Source organism: Manis javanica, chromosome 10 (genome assembly GCF_040802235.1).
Source record: "Manis javanica isolate MJ-LG chromosome 10, MJ_LKY, whole genome shotgun sequence".
NCBI lineage: Eukaryota > Metazoa > Chordata > Mammalia > Pholidota > Manidae > Manis > Manis javanica.
Genome location: NC_133165.1, coordinates 79,861,340 through 79,875,366, shown reverse-complemented (window position 1 = coordinate 79,875,366; position 14,027 = coordinate 79,861,340). Strand labels below are relative to the sequence as shown.

Genomic DNA, 14,027 nt, shown 5'->3' with positions numbered 1-14,027 from the left:
AGTGAAGGTTGGCAGAGCACTTCCAAAGATGCAGGGCAAAGCCGTGGTGCATGTGCAGGGGCCAAAAGTAAGAGCCCCTGTGCCCCAGGCTCTCCTGACACTGAGAGATGTGCACAGGAGGTGGGGGCGCTGACCATGGGGGGAAAGCCAAAGGAAAGAATGGCTCTCTGCCTGTCTGGCCATCTCCCTGCTCCCTGGGTACCTTTCCCATCCTCTGCTCTCCCTGAGCTCCCAGCTGGAGATGACATGACTTTCTGGCAGCTGTTATAAACCCTAATGTTCAAGTGTTAGGACACCTTGGTCTGTTTTAGAGAAAAAGAGTGCCTGAATCCAACTGAGAGGATTTAATCAGACTCACTGTGAGATAAAAGGTTAAACTGACTATATGGATGGAGCTCCTCACTGATCCAAGGTACACCCATTGTAACTTCCATTGCTAAATGTATGATGAATCGATGTGCTCCTTGTCCAGTGTATGTTCATAAAGTGTCAAGAGACATTGCCCTGTTTGGGACCCAGTCACAGGTAGAAAGGTACTCAAGCACACGACAAGCTCCTGTGCCATTAACAACCAGTTAGTGTGTCAGGATTTATTGTGGATGGCTTCAGTTATTGTGGATGTATTTATCTACCCTCCAAGTCTTTGTTACATAGATGATGTCCATTTGGTTGGTAATTCAAGAAGACTCATTCTCACTTGCTCAGATTGTAGTGTTATCCTTTCTCTACCATCAGGGAAGTCTGAAAAACTGCAACAAAATCAGATGGCTTCTTAAAAAGTAAAGTGCTTGGGAACCTGTGGGCAGATTCCCAACCATTCACAACTCTCATCTCTCCAGCATTCAAGAAAAACTGTCTTTTACAAAGGAAAAGACTCAGTATTTCTGATGCAGAAGCCACCACCTCATGCCGGACTTATGACTCTTACCGAAGTTGTCCTGTTTCCCTTGAGGTGAAGGAGACCACATTACATGGGACACTGGCCCTGCCCTCTCATGGCAGATGGACTGCATGGTACTTTGACTCCTCTAGGAATAAGTCTTGGTGCTGCTGTTCCTCTGCTTACACCTTTTCCAGTTATGATATTCCCGTTCCATTCAACATAGCCCCACAGTAATAGTTGTGGCTCTTCAAATACCTATCATTTTGTACGCAACTCAGACCCTCTGTAATTGACACGGCACACATTGAATTGCAAAGCTACACAGCAGTGGGCCAACAGTCAACATGTTTTATGGATATTCAATACAGTCATACAACTATAATAATAATGCAGAATGTATTGCTTTAAAGGAGTAGACCCTGGCCTCAAGTATACCCTACCTGAACATCAGTTGCTAAATAGCTAATAATTAATTATTAACTAATCAACCACAAGTGTTGTTCTCTCCTGTCGTCAGTATTTTTTGGGTGGGTTACAGCAAAGCCCTAATAAGGAAGGCATTGTCCACCAAGCACCCATCCTTAAGTATAAACAGTGCATCCAAGGCAGGAGTAAGCCAGACTGTATGAAGAGGTGGCCTGAACCCCTTGTTCAGCTGTTCCTCTGCTGGAGTCTGACAGAGCTTCACACTTGTTGGGGTTTGACGCATGGAAGCACTCTGTGTGCCTGGGCCTGGTTGACACATGGATCGGCCAAGTTAAAGCAAGCAGCCATTGATGAAGATAATTACACTGGACCCCTTCTCTCTTGGAGTGAATAACATGTCTGGCTTACTTGGACTGAAATGTTTCAGATATAAGTTTGCCTTCCTTGTCCTCAGTGCCTTGTCCAGGATCAATGTCTGAGAGTTTATCCACTGTCTGACTTATCTTCACGGGATGTTACAGATTATCTCTGAATTTCAAGGAGCCACTTTATGGCAAAAGAGGTTGAACTAAGACACATGACCATGGTATCTCCTGTCCCACCACACACTGCATCACCCAGAAGATGAAGCCCTGAAAAGGCTTCATAAAAGACAATTGTTTAACTCAGGTGCCAGTGACATCCTGTGAGGATAGGGCACTGGTCCAAAGATGAAATATGTACTTGAAACAATGATCATTAAAGATACTGATTCCTGATAGGTAGGATACACAGGCCTAGGATCCAAGTGATAGACAGACAAGTGGCCCTGTCCTCTCTTTCTTCAGTGAAACATTTGTTGAATTTGTGCTTCAGGTTCCTGAGACTTTAGGCTTTGCTGGACTAGAAATGCTGGTATGAGTGTGAGTGGGGAAATACTTCTACTAGGGAAGAAAACAAGTTTGCCACTAAACTTCAAACTATCCATTTTGCCTGGTCGTTTTAGGCTACTTATGCCAGGAGGCAATCCACCTGGTTGGTCAGGGCCTCATGTGTAATAGATGCTTTCCAATGGCCACTGATGTGGGATACAGAAATACGCACACTTGTTGCCTGTCCCAGTTTCAACCTCTCCAATCTTCATTGTCTCAATGTTCAGTCTTTATTAGGCCCCAGTAGGTTGCCAGTAACTAGTTTGAATCATGAATACATTTTTGGTGTAATGGAATGAATTTGCTTCAGGACTTTTGATGTCCATGCAGGATCTCCACTATTTGGTCCCCAGACATTACATCCAGCAACTTCATATAAGATGAATGCTTCTAGCAACACAAGATTTGTCAGCTGATATGGCCCAATAGCAGGACCTCTTATAGTTCAGCCTGAATCTGCTGCTGAGCCTCCTTATACTCACCAGGCTGTATCCAGAGTGGGTAACTTTGAGTCATATGACAAATGTGTCAGAATTGCATTCCAAAGGGTGATATGATCTGTGTGTAGTATGAAGATGCCTATTAAATGCTTCAGGGTGCAGGAGTGAATCACTTGTCCTTTACCCTTGAAGGAGGTGTTTTCAAATGTTCCTGATAATGGACTTCTAAAAATTTCCTCATATAGCAGGCTCTGAATTTGTGTAAGGTGAATCTCCCACTTTCCATTGTGTACACTCTTACCTGACAGCCAGAACACCTGCAACTTCCTGTTCACTAAGTCTAATTAACACAGTGTCACCATTAAAGTGGACCAGAATAACATTCTGAGGAATGTCCAGATGATCAGGTTCCTTTTGGTGTCTAAAGTGATAGAGAGCAGAATCAACACAGCCTCGAGATGTGACTGTTAATGGTTTTCTATCCATTTCAGTGAATGCAAAGTGCCTTGGATGCAACTTCTTTATGGGGAATGAAAAAAAGCATAAAATGAAATTCTGAATAGCAAGCATCAGAGGTGGTATAGATCTGGTCTTCAAAGCAGCTAGACCAGTTTCAGTTTAAGATAGGTCACCATCATCACTGCATCACCCATACCATAAGTTTTTCAGGACCAAACAGGTGAATTAAGTAAGGCTCAGATGGGACCTATCAATCCTGCACTGTTTAAATGTTTTAGGGTGCCCCTTATCTCTGCCGTTCTCATTGGATATGTTATTACTTCTGATTTACTAACCTGGCCAAGGCAGGTAGTCTTAGGGCTTTCACTTGGCAGTTATATTTTGGTATTTACCCCACAAGTCAGAAGTGACCTGTAGGAAGAGCTCTGTCATTTCTAACTTTGCACATTCTGATGATACTCAAGAATCAGGGCAATTTCCTAAGGTGTGAATACAGAACTGTTGAACACACTGTGAGCTAGTCTTGGGTAAGGACTCCATCTATTGCCTCATTTCACATCACCTCAAACATGTTGGTTGCATTATTGATTTTATACCTGACACATGTCTCAGCTAAGACTCTACCCAATAGTCCTAGAAATGTCTACAATTCTCCTTTCTTCAGTGTTCATTTGATTTGGTGAATCCTTTTCGGTTGTTTTGGGAAAAGACTGGACTGTTCACTTCAGTTCTTTCTGTATTTCAGAATCTTGCATTGAAGGCAATAGTCTGCCCTTTATTGGAGGAATTCTGAGCCCAAAAAGTAGATCAGTTCTGAGAACTGGATGGAGAATCATGAGTTTTCCACTGTGACAGCTGATATTAGTCTTCTGCTCATGCACTCTTGTTCAGTTTTGGTTATAGTCAGTCAGTATTCTTGGTGGCCTTTTATCTCTCACACTCAGCACTACCACATTCCACTAGCCATTACCACAGATCCCCGCATATGAGGTGCACTTTGGGTGCCTACTTTCTCTTCTGGTGCTGTACAATGATTCTATTACCCTGTCTTTGACACTTAAGTTCTATTGTCTGGTGTCTGTTTTACTGGAATCCTGTGTCTCCTTTGGCAATAGGGAATATAGTTCCATAACAACCTCTACTCCTGTGGAGGATCTCAGAGGACAGTCAACACTGAGTGTTTCCGTGGTGCCCAGTCTCCTCCCACCAATGCATTCCTTAGTGCTTTAATGAAGGTGGATCCTCTCTGCCTGTCTGGGGGACACAGTCAGTTAGTTGGTGCTTTCATCAGTTGTAGCTAATAAATGTATTTTTCCATGCTCACCTTTTGGTTTCTTTGCATCTTCATTCTTTATTCTGACATGGCAGTTTCAGCAGCTCTGCTTTATGAACCTTGGTTCATTATTTTACACCTTCGGAGAGCCATCTCAGAATATCTTCGTACCATGTCCAGATGTCCATGCCTGAGGTGATCCTGAATTTTCCTTCAATGTCAGTAAACTCTTCCTTATCCAGCCTCATAATGCGACTGCGACTTCTCTCCAAGTTCATCTTTGTCAAGGTTCACTCCCAGCCCTGCCATTTCAGTTTCTGAAACCTGTTACTCTTCAGTGAATAGTCCTATTCCTTTCATAGCAGAACATTACTAAGAAGAAAGTGGATATAATAATAGGTGCTGGAATTTTTAGGATGATGACAGGAGGGTATTATGGAAAACTTTTCTCAATAAATTTGGTTAGAGAGTAGATAAATTCTTTAAATTAGTTTTTGTATTACAGGTAACAAAGTACCCAAAACATAGCAGTTTCAAACAACAAACATCTGTCAGATTCTGTGGGAAGGTGTCCAGGCACCGCTCAACTGGCTATCACGGGGCTGTAGTCACAGTACCATCCAGCCCAGGCCCATCTCAAGGGTCGGCTGTGAGAGGGTCTGGTTCCTGTTTTACTCCCAAGATTACTGGCAGGAGTCAAGTCCTCACAGGCAATTTGCCAGAGACTTAAGTTCCTTGCCATGTGGACCCCTCTAAATAAATGGTTACTCACAGCATGGTGGCTGGTATCCCAGAGCCAGGGCTCTGACAGAAAGAGAGCAAAACAGGACAAAAGCCACAGTCCTTTTATAACTGAATCTCAAAAAGAATATGCTGTCCATTTTTTTCCAAATAAATAATTTTGAATTATGATACATTACTTATTACAGTAAAAATTGGCATTTTCCCCTTCAAAAGCAGAAGCACCAGACTTAGAATGTATACTATCAATGATATTTTGAGTGAAACATAGCATAATATCTAATGTGAAAATATTATTTTAGTATAGAACATACTTTCTAAAAGTAAAATAATTTCACACACTGAAATCTGTTAGAATGGAAGTAATATCATGCTGAATAAAATAAAAAATCGCCACGGGGACCCCAGCAGCCAGCGAGTAGAGGAGCAAGGCAGGGCACGGCGCTGCTGTCCTCCAGGCCTGGGTAGGGCTTGCGGTAGGCGCTGTCATGGCAGAAGCAGCCCTGCACGTTCACGGCGAATGTGTCCATGACTTTCAAAGTCCACTTCAAATGAAATGTGGTATACTGGTGAACAGATAAATGAATAATTTAAAAAGCTGCACTAGCCCCAAATGGAGGGATTTCTTATACAAATATGACTTGTGTTGAGGTTATTTTTCGCATACTCTCAGTGATTCTGCAAGAAACTAAAGTGAATGTTTTATTTAGGAATCAATTTGTTCAGTAGGTCATCGCATTATTGAGCACCTACTTTTTGCAAGGCTTTGCTGTAGGTGCTGGGGATATAGAGAAGAAAAGACACAGTCCTGCCCTTGAGGAGCTCACAGTCTAGTGGGGGAAACAGATAAGTTGACACTGGTTTTTAAATTAAAAAATTTTAAGAAAACTTTATAAACTTCTTTTGTAATCAAACTTTGGGTGTTATGAATGGATGGTGAAAAGGGATGATGCCCTATGCAGTTAAAAACCGCTTGCTTCAGTATCATGTAACTTCTGCAAAGGTGGTGATGTGGTTCTTTTCCAAAGGACTTTCTACTTGAGGGATACTGATCATTGGCATTCGGGCCAGATCATCCATGTGTATGTGCTCATTTTCCGGTTGTCTTCCTTTGAAAGTATTTACCACACACACAATCAGAAATACTGCTATAGATCTTCCAACCAGAAAGCCTGCTATCACATCTGACCAGTGATTTCGATATTCTGCTACTCTGTTGAGTCCAGTAAGAAAGGCCAAACACAGTAATCCCAAACACAGAACGGGCTTAGCAAGTCTCGTTCCTTTCGCTTTGATTGTGCTGGTAATGTACATTGTCAGATACATAGCTGCATAGACACTGAGAGCTGCTTCTTTGGATGGAAATGTTCTCCTTGCCCTCACGATGAGATCTGGCTTGCCCGTGCAGGCCTCTTCCCCACTGATGAACTGGGTATACTGCTGACTTCCAAGTGTTGTATAGTTCTGCTTCCACAGGGCAAGAAAATGTGGAGCCAGATTCCCTGAAACTACTTGCCCAGCATTTACAAAGATATCAGTAGCAAATAGCCCAAATGTATACATTCCAAGAAATCATACAGCAGTTCCCCACACCAGTGGGTTTATATAGCAACAGTCTCCAGTTAAAACAGTTTTCTCCTGGTTTTCAAAATCCCTTGTCGCTAGTTGTAGACAAAACACAGCAGTTTCTCCAACTATTATCATGAGCATGGGTAGGGCTTGCAGTAGGCGCTGTCGTGGCAGAAGCAGCCCTGCACGTTCACGGCGAACGTGTCCGTGTACTCGAAGTAGTAAGCCAGTATCACTGTCCCTGCCATGATCACCATCTGGAAATGGAGCATGCTGCTGGTGATGGTCCCGGGCCAGGCCGAGCCACGCCGAGTGGGCGGCAGACGTGCAGGGGCCCCTCCTGGGTCCTCAGAGGCAGCCACCGGGGGCGTGGTGGCAGGGGCGGTGGGAGGATGAGGCAGGAAGGAGTGGTGGAGCCACCAGAGGAAGACGCACAGGAAGGTCCAGGTTTCCAGGCACCGGCAGGCTGCGGCAGAGGCGGCTACCCCCAGACAAGCCCCCGCTCCCCTCGCCATCCCCCTCCAGCCCCTGTCCTATCCATTTTGTTGCAAATGACTCTGTTTAACCCCCATTCCAAAGAAGGGTATCATGTAAGGGCCTGAACAAGGAGTTGGAGACCAGGGGGCCTGTTTTGGGGGTTGCCTACCACACTCAAGACAGTGGCTTTTAAAATGGAAAAAGTGTATTATAATCATTTAACCTTATGATTAAGGAAGGGGGTGAATATGGCAAAAAAAAAAATCTCAAAACACCACTAGCCTAGTTGGTTGAAATAACAAGTTCTACCAATTGTTCAAGGAAACAACCACTTTACAGGCGCTTCCAGAGAGTATGAGATGCATCCTTGACTCACTGAACCATTAACTCAATAACTAAATGGCCAAGCATTGTCAAGAATAGAAAATTACACTGGAATCTCACTCATAAATATAAATGCAGAAATTCTTTAAAAACATACTAGTAAACCAAGTCAGTTAAAAGTAGAACACAGTTCAAGGTGAATTCATCTCAGAGATGCAAGTTTGGTTTAATATTTAAAAATTTACCTATTTCTGTTTCATCACTTTAAACAAATAAAAGAAGAAACATATATCCGCGCATATACAAAAGGCATTGGAGAAATAAATATCCATTCATTAATAATTGAAAAATCACAGCAAACTAGGAAAAGAAAGGTATTTCCTTGTTTTTTAAAAATGTACAATTAATAACAGTGAAATATAAAATGCTCATTTAAATCTCTTTTATTAAAATAGAAGGAAAGATGTCTACCATACATATTTATGTGAAATAAGTTAATATTGTACTTAAATTATATGTGAGGACTAAAAGAGGAGCCAAGATGGCAGCGTGAGTAGGGCAGGGGAAATCTCCTCCAAAAACCATATATATTTTTTAAAATAAAACAAATACAACTATTCCTAAAAGAGAGACCAGAGGGTACAGTACAACACCCAGGCTACATCTACATCTGCGAGAACTCAGCATCGCCCAAAGGGGGTAAGGTACAAGCAGTGGCCCGGCATGACCCAAGCACTACCCCCACCCCAGCTTCCCAGTAGCAAGAAAGAAGTCGGAGAGGGGAGGGTGTGGGAGCCCAGGACTGCTAATTACTTAGCCCTAGTAATCCGCACCGGGAGCACAGACACACATTGCATGGTGTGTTGGATTTTAGAGAAACGCAAAAGTAAAATCTGCGAGTAGGTCGCCCAAGCTGGCTCCCCTGAGAAAAAAGAAAAGCAAGTGTTTTTTGAAAGTCTTAAAGGGACAGGGGCCTCACAGCTGGATGGAAGCATCCAGGCACACTCAGCCCAGCAGCTGGGAATCCTGGGGAACTTCAGCCCTGAGGCCTCTCATGGCAATAAACAGCCTTCCAGTAGTTCCCCCTCTGGTGCAACACAGCTGCACCTGCCAAGCAGCTTCCCAGAATCTCCTCCCAGCAAACAGCTGCCCAGGCCAGACTCAGACACCGCCGCTGATGTGCTGTTGCCCGACATAGGCAGGGGAAAAAAGGGTAAGGTGTGAAAGGACATCATTCTCACAGGAAAGCACATGCACTGTCCCTGCCACTCCCTGCAGGGCTCCGGGATAACCTGAGGGTGACCCCACCCATGGCAGCTTAGGGGATTAATCCAGAGGCTGTGCCAGGTGTGTGGGTAACTGACACAGGCAGCACAGAAGGGCAAGGTGACCAGAAAGCAGGAAAAGACTTTGTTCTCCCAGCTGACACATGAACTACCTGCCTACAACTACCTCTATTGCCATGAAAAGGCAGAAGAATTTGATCCACCCCAGAATTACCAAGACAACCCCTGAGAGAGGGCCTGGGGAGATACATTTAACCAATCTTCCTGAAAAAGAATTCAAAATAAAGGTCATAACCACGTTGATGGGCCTGCAGAGAAGTGTGCAAGAGTTAAGGATCAAGTTGGGAGAGAGAACACAGAAATAAAACAATCTCTGGAAGGACTTAACAGCAGACTGGATGAGGTGCAAGAGGCCATTAATGGAATAGAAATCAGAGAACTGGAACACAGAGAAGCTGAGGCAGAGAGAGATAAAAGGATCTCCAGGAAGGAAGGAATATTAAGAGAATTGTGTGATCAATCCAAATGGAACAATATTTGCATTATAGGAGTACCAGAAGAAGAAAAGAGAGAAATGGATAGAAAGTGTCTTTGAAGAAATAAATGCTGAAAACCTCCCCAACTGGGGGAGGAAATAGTCTCTCAGACCATGAAAGCACACAGAACTCCCAACACAAAGGATACAAGGAGGACAACACCAAGACATATAATAATTAAAATGGCAAAGATCAAAGACAAGGACAGAGTATTAAAGGCAGCCAGAGAGAGAAAAAAGGTCACCTACAAAGGAAAACCCATCAGGCTATCATCAGACTTCTCAACAGAAATATTATAGGCCAGAAGGGAATGGCATGATATATTTAATGCAATGAAACAGAAAGGCCTTGAACCAAGCATACTGTATCCAGCACAACTATCATTTAAATATGAAGGAGGGATTAAAAAAACAAAAGTTGATGGAATTTGCCTGCCACAAACCACCTCTACAGGATATTTTAAAGGGACTGCTCTAGATGGAAGCACTCCTAAGGCTAAATAGATGTCAACAGAGAAAATAAAATTACAGCAAAGAAAGCAGACCAACCAAATACTAACTAAAGGCAAAAAATAAAATCAACTACCCACAAAAGCAGGCAAAGGAAACACAAAAGAGTACAGAATAAACACCTAACATATAAAGAATGGAGGAGGAGGAATAAGAAGGGAGAGAAATAAAGAATCATCAGACTGTGTTTATAATAGTTTAATAAGAGAGTTAAGTTAGATGGTAAGATAGTAAAGAAGCTACCCCTGAACAATTGGTAACCATGAATCTAAAGCCTGCAATGGCAATACCTACATATCTTTCAAAAATCACCCTGAATGTAAATGGATTGAATGCACCAATCAAAAGACACAGAGTGATAGAATGGGTAAAAAAGCAACACCCATCTATATGCTGCTTATAAGGGACTCACCTCAAACCCAAAGACATGCACAGACTAAAAGTCAAGGGATGGAAAAAGATATTTCATGCCAACAATGGGGAGAAAAAAGCAGGTGTTGCAGTACTTGTATCAGAGAAAATAGACTTCAAAATAAAGAAAGTAACAAGAGATGAAGAAGGACATTACATAATGATAAAGGGCTCAGTCCAACAAGAGGATATAACCATTATAAATATATATGCACCCAATACTGGAGCACCAACATATCTGAAACAAATACTAACAGAACTAAAGAGGGAAATAGACTGCAATGCATTCGTTCTAGGAGACTTCAACACACCACTCATTCCAAAGGACAGATCCACCAGACAGAAAATAAGTAAGGACACAGAGGCACTGAACAACACACTAGAACAGATGACCTAACAGACATCTACAGAACTTTACACCCAAAAGCATCAGGATACACATTCTTCTCAAGTGCACATGGAACATTCTCCAAAATAGACCACATACTAGGCCACAAAAAGAGCCTCAGTAAATTCAAAAAGACTGAAATTCTACCAACCAACTTCTCAGACCACAAAGTCATAAAACTAGAAATAAATTGTACAAAGAAAACAAAAAGACTCACAACCACATGGCAGCTTAACAAAATGCTCCTAAATAATCAATGGATCAATGACCAAATTAAAACAGAGATCAAGCAATATATGGAGACAAATGACAACAACAGCACAAAGCCCCAACTTCTGTGGGACACAGCGAAGGCAGTTCTAAGAGGAAAGCATATAGCAATCCAGGCCTATTTAAATAAGGAAGAACAATCCCAAATGAATAGTCTAAAGTCACAATTATTGATACTGGAAAAAGAGGAACAAATGAGGCCCAAAGTCAGCAGAAGGAGGGTCATAATAAATATCAGAGAAGAAATAAATAAAATTAAGAATAAAACAATAGAAAAAAAATCAATGAAACCAAGAGCTGGTTCTTTGAGAAAATAAACCCCTAGCCAGACTTATTAAGAGAAAAAAAGAGAATCTACACACATCAACAGAATCAGAAGTGAGAAAGGAAAAATCATGACAGATCCCATAGAAAACAAAAAATTATTAGAGAATACTATGAAAATCCATATGCTAACAAGCTGGAAAACCTAAGAGAAATGGGCAACTTCCTAGAAAAATACAACCTTCCAAGACTGACCAAGGAAGAAACAGAAAATCTAAACAGACCAATTACCAGCATAGAAATTGAATTGGTAATCAAAAAAATGCCCAAGAACAAAACCCCTGGGCCAGATGGATTCACCACTGAATTGTACCAGACACATAGAGGAGATAATACCCATTCTCCTTAAAGTTTTCCAAAAAATGAAAGAGGAGGGAATACTTCCAAACTCATTCTATGAAGCCAGCATCACTCTAATACCAAAACCAGGCAAAGACCCCACAAAAAAAAGAGAATTACAGACCAATATCCTTCATGAACATAGATGCAAAAATATTCAACAAAACATTTGCAAACCGAATTCAAAAATACTTCAAGAGGATCATACACCATGAGCAAGTAGAATTCATCCCAGGGATGCAAGGATGGTACAGCATTCAAAAATCCATCAACATCATCCAACACATCAACAAAAAGAAGGACAGAAACCAAATGATCATCTCCATAGATGCTGAAAAAGCATTTGACAAAATTCAACATCCATTCATGATAAAAACTCTCAACAAAATGGGTATAGAGGGCAAGTACCTCAACATAATAAAGGCCATATATGATAAACCCACAGCCAACATCATACTGAACAGTGAGAAGCTGAAAGCTTTTCCTCTGTGATCGGGAACAAGACAGGGATGCCCACTATCCCCACTGTTATTCAACATAGTACTGGAGGCCCTAGCCATGGCAATTAGACAAAACAAATACAAGGAATCCAGATTGGTAAAGAAGTTAAACTGTCACTATTTGCAGATGACATGATATTGTACATAAAATATGCTAAAGACTCTACTCCAAACTACTAGAACTAATATCTGAATTCAGCAAAGTTGCAGAATACAAAATTAATACACAGAAATCTGTTGTTTACCTATATACTAATGAGAAACTAGCAGAAAGAGAAATCAGGAAAACAATTCCATTCAAAATTGCAACAAAAAGAATAAAATACCTAGGAATAAACAAAACCAAGAAAGTGAAAGACCTATACCCTGAAAACTGCAAGACCCTCTTAAGAGAAATTAAAGAAGACAATAACAAATGGAAACTCATCCCATGCGCCTGGCTAGGAAGAATTAATATTCTTAAAATGGCCATCCTGCCTAAAGCAATCTACAGATTCAATGCAATGCCTATCAAAATACCAACAGTATTCTTCAATGAACTGGAACAAATAGTTTTAAAATTCATATGGAAACACCAAAGACCCCGAATAGCTAAAGCAATCCTGAGGAGGAAGAATAAAGTGGGGGGGATCTCATTCCCTAACTTCAAGCTCTACTACAAAGCCACAGTAATCAAGACAATTTGGTACTGGCACAAGAACAGAGCCACAGACCAGTGGAACAGAATAGAGACCCCAGATATTAACCCAAACATATATGGTCAATTAATATATGATAAAGGAGCCATTAACATACAATGGGGAAATGACAGCCTCTTCAACAGCTGGTGTTGGCAAAACTGGACAGCTACATGTAGGAGAATGAAACTGAATCATTGTCTGATCCCATACACAAAAGTAAATTTGAAATAGATCAAAGACCTGAATGTAAGTCATGAAACCATAAAACTCTTAGAAAAAAACATAGGCAAAAATCTCTTGGACATAAACATGAGTGACTTCTTCATGAACATATCTCCCCAGGCAAGGGAAACAAAAGCAAAAAAAAAAAAGTGGGACTATATCAAACTGAAAAGCTTTTGTACAGCAAAGTGAAACTTGAGTTTTTGTAGAGTAATGATACTAAAAAGGCATCCTACAATATGGGAGAATATATTCATAAATGACATATGCAATAAAGGGTTGACATCCAAAATATAAAAAGAGCTCATGCACATCAACAAACAAAAAGCAAATAATACAATTAAAAAATGGTCAAAGGAGCTGAACAGACACTTCTCCAAAGAAGAAATTCGGATGGCCAACAGACACATGAAAAGATGCTCCCCATCACTAGTCATCAGAGAAATGCAAATTAAAACCAGAATGAGGTATCACCTCACACCAGTAAGGATCACCACCATCCAAAAGACAAACAACAACAAATGTTGGTGAGGTTGTGGAGAAAGGGGAACCCTCCTACACTGCTGATGGGAATGTAAACTAGTTTAGCCATTGTGGAAAGCAGTATGGAGGTTCTTCAAAAAGCTCAAAATAGAAATAACATTTGACCCAGGAATTACACTCCTAGGAATTTACCCTAAGAACACAGCAGCACAGTTTGAAAAAGACAAATGCACCCCTATGTTTATCACAGCACTATTCACAATAGCCAAGAAATGGAAGCAACCTGAGTGTCCATCAGTAGATGAAAGGATAAAGAAGATGTGGTACATATACACAATGGAATATTATTCAGCCATAAGAAGAAAACAAATCCTATCATTCACAACAACATGGATGGAGCTAGAGGGTATTATGCTCAGTGAAATAAGCCAGGTGGAGAATGACAAGTATCAAATGCTTTCACTCACCTGTGGAGTATAAGAACAAAGGAAAACCTGAAGGAGCAAAACACCAGAAGACTCACAGAACCGAAGAGTGGACTAACAGTTACCAAAGGGAAAAGAATTGGGGAGGATG

The 14,027-nt window shown here is 41.3% G+C and overlaps 1 pseudogene; it reads right to left on the bottom strand.

Moving 5' to 3' along the window:
- Nucleotides 1–6,117: 6,117 nt before the first annotated feature.
- On the bottom strand, nucleotides 6,118–7,168 carry LOC140843751 (phospholipid phosphatase-related protein type 5 pseudogene; annotated as a pseudogene).
- Between the last annotated feature and the right edge of the window lie 6,859 nt (nucleotides 7,169–14,027).